At 52.9% G+C, this 3,607-nt stretch overlaps 1 protein-coding gene across 3 annotated transcripts in view; it reads right to left on the bottom strand.

Moving 5' to 3' along the window:
• Positions 1 to 3,607, bottom strand: part of LOC143040031 (TBC domain-containing protein kinase-like protein) — a 48,527-nt gene that overhangs the window by 7,535 nt on the left and 37,385 nt on the right. The window lies entirely within an intron of this gene.

Raw genomic sequence — 3,607 nt, 5'->3', positions numbered from 1 at the left:
CTGTGAATATAAATAAAAGATTATTATTCAGATATTTCGTGGAATGACTGAAATTAAAGGAATGCTATATAACTGATAAATTATTCTTGCCCTGGGGCTGGAGGGTCAATAAGAATAATCCCCACATATTCCCTGCATGTTGGGGGCAATATTGAGTACCTGCATGTGGTGGTTCTGGAAGATGGACTGTGAAACTACTCATCTTCAAAGCTACATTTTTGGCAAAAAAGAAGATAATTTCTGGGTAAAACTGTAAAAGCACCGAGTCATGTGTTCTGTGAAAGGGGGTATACCTAGGAATGAAGTGTCATGCAATTCTTTTCATAGTTTATAACAGGAAGAAATGAAAGTGCAAGATGTAAATGACAGGTAGATTTCTCTCATTCATATCTAGTTACCTTGCTTTGCAGATGGTATACAAGTTGGAGGGGGAGATATTTATGCTTACAATCACATACATACATACAGTATACCAAAGGCTTTTTCCCCCTGCATAGGGGGTACCCACAAAGAAAAAGGCACAGAAACCACTCCCACCCATTCCATTTCCTACATATTCCACTCCCCTCCCTCCCTCTTATCTTGGCACCTCCTGGATGACGGATCATCCCTGCATCCTGTCCACTGCCCTGGGTCAGAAGCAGTGTCACAAGACAGCACATCCACAGCAAGACCACTTCATAAATTCGGCGACCCCCCCTCTCTGTCCCCTCATGCAGAAAAGGAGAAGACGGGGAGAAATCCCTTCGGGCTGCGTCAATTTTTTTTTCATACATACTTCCTCACCCCCCATCCCCCACCCACTCCCCCTCATGCATCATAGCATCATCTATACACAACCCCTCTCCATTCACCCCTATCTTCTGTCCTCTCCCGTCCATCCTCCACAGACATTCCTCTCTTTTGTAATGCCCCTTTCACCCCATCCATCCATCTCATCCTAGGATGCCCCCTCATATTTACTCCTTCCACCTCTGCCTTTCATACTTCTTTTACTAATCTTTCTTCACTCATTCTTTCCATGTCTAAACCATCCTAATATCCTTTCATCCACCCTATCTCCCAGTTCCCTTTCCACCCATGTTCTCCTCCTCACCTCCTCATTTCTTACTCTATCCAGCCTAGTAACCCCTACCATACTTCTCAGACATTTCATCTCAAACACATTCAAACTCCTTCTCTCTTCCTCTCTCATGTTCCATGTTTCTGCCCCGTACAATGCTGTTGGTACAATCACACCTTCATATAACCTCCTCTTAGCATCCATTCCCAGATGTCTATTTTTCATTACACTTTTCAATCCACCAAGGCATTTACTCGCTTCTCTCAATCTACATTCTACCTCCACCCCCACTCCTCCCTTTCCTGCCACATTCGCACCCAAATATCTAAAACTATACACTTCCTCCAGTCTTTCACCCTTAATGCTCACCTCCAGCCTGCTGTCACTCTCTCCCCTTGTACATCTCATCACCTTACTTTTACCCACATTTATCTTCAGCTTCCTTCTTTCACACACCTTCTCAAACACTGTCACTAACTTCCTCAATCCCTTCTCTGATCCTGCTACAAGCGCAGTGTCGTCAGCACACAACAACTGGCTCACCTTCCACTTTTCTCCATTTTCTTTAATCATCTCCAACCCCTGACCCACTACCCTTGCATTCACGTCTCGCACCACCCCATCCATGTAAAGATTGAACAGCCAGGGTAACATAACACATCCCTGACGAAGTCCCACCTTTACCTCAAACCATTCACTCTCTCCATTTCTAATCCTAACACAAGCTCTACTACTCTCATAAAAACTCTTGACTGCTCTTAACAGCTTTCCTCCTATCCCATATATCTGCAGTACCTCCCACAGTGCCTTCCTATCTGTAGTATAGTGTACTGGGCATAGGACTAATGTGAACTAGTGCAAGGGTGGTGTACTGCGTGCCCGACTCACAGACGCCTCCCACTACAAGGACCCCTTTCATACTTCATACAAAGCCCCCTGTATGTATGCGCGCCTACGGCGCCCAATGCCTTCGCCCACGGGCAGTTGCTCTTTAGATTCCATGGGCACATGACGTGCCCCCTCTGTACGCATAACCTACCGATCAATAAACCCACGAACCACACAACTTGTTTCACTGCCGCCCTTGCAACATGCTTGCGAAGATGACGCAGTGAGTAGGATCTTGCAATTGCAAGCAACTTTGCAGCGGTGGAACACAAGTGTGATTCGGTGCGGTTCGGTAATCGGCGGCGTACAAGTGAACGAGTGCCAATACGTGACAATTAGCGATCCGGTGGTGCTAACGTGAACGTGGCGTTGCAGGAACCCTGCAATAGTGTGCACGTCGAACTGTGCAGTATCGTGCAGTTCAGTTCAGCAGTGGAACTCTATCGCACGACGCACTTCGGCGGACCCGTGGAGGATCGAACAAAGGGGTCCTTCATTCCAACCCCTTGGATACAGCGCCCCCTCCCTCGACGCGACCGTGACCCACTTAGTGAGAGCAATTACGTCACACCACGCCCCAGCTGACTCGCGCAGACCGCACCCGCAAACCCGGCCCATGGCACAAAGGAGCGATTCACCCACGTCACAAGACAGTGACGTCGAATTACACGCCCCGCCCGCGCTCACGCCAAATGTGATGCTTCCGCGGGACGACAGCGACGACGCCGTGCAACGCCTAGCGGCGAGCGTGGCGGTGGCACGAGGGCGGAGGGAAGACCGCGCGAGGATGGACCAAATGGCGGAGACCCTTCAACAACTCCTGACACTCGTCGCCCGCGCGCCGCCCCCTCCGTCGGGCCCTCCGCCGGCCCCTCCTGACGCCGGAACGCCGCCCGCCCCCATGCCGCCGGGCAACCTGACGGTTCCACGCCCGCCACCGTTGCAGGCCGACGCCCAATTCCAGTCGTTCCTGTCGTGGCGCCGCGGCTGGGCCGACTACGCCGCCATGACTGGCGTCAATAGGATGCCGCACGACATCCAGCTTATCCAGCTCAGATCGTGCTTATCCCTCGATGTACAGGCGCTTCTGCGGAACTCGTTGGACATCCCCCACGACACCCCACTCTCGGCCGACGGGGTGCTCGACCGGCTGCAATCCCACCTCCGAGACTCGCGAGCCGAGGCCCTCCGCCGCCGTGACCTGTTCCGATGCAGGCAAGAGTACGACGAGCCCTTTGATGACTTCTACGGCCGTGTCAAGGACAAGGCCCGAGAGTTCGACCTGTGTGCCGTAGGCGGAGGCCCAGATGAAAACGATCGTATTCATGGGCGTCCGGGACGAGGATCTCGCACAGCGCATCAGCTCCCTCCCCACAACTGCGACACTGCAGGAGGTAGTGACCCACTGCCGCTCGCACGAGTCGGCAAGGGAGACAGTCTCGGGCCGCCAGGACAACCCGCAGGTGCGCGCCGTCTCGGCATATAAAAGTGCTCAACACCCGGCGCGCGCATCCCCACCTCAACCGCCTCCCGCACCCTCCTCGCGACCTGGCGACACCTGCCCCAATTGCGGAACCAAGGGACACCGCCCTCACACCCACCAATGCCCCGCCAGGAACGCCCGATGCCGTGTCTGCGGCACGAAGGGTCATCGGG

This window comes from Oratosquilla oratoria, chromosome 27 (genome assembly GCF_046742065.1).
Source record: "Oratosquilla oratoria isolate Oo_2021 chromosome 27, ASM4674206v1, whole genome shotgun sequence".
In the NCBI taxonomy this organism is placed as follows: domain Eukaryota; kingdom Metazoa; phylum Arthropoda; class Malacostraca; order Stomatopoda; family Squillidae; genus Oratosquilla; species Oratosquilla oratoria.
The sequence above is the reverse complement of the archived record's forward strand: the minus strand, read 5'-3'. Positions and strand labels throughout refer to the sequence as shown.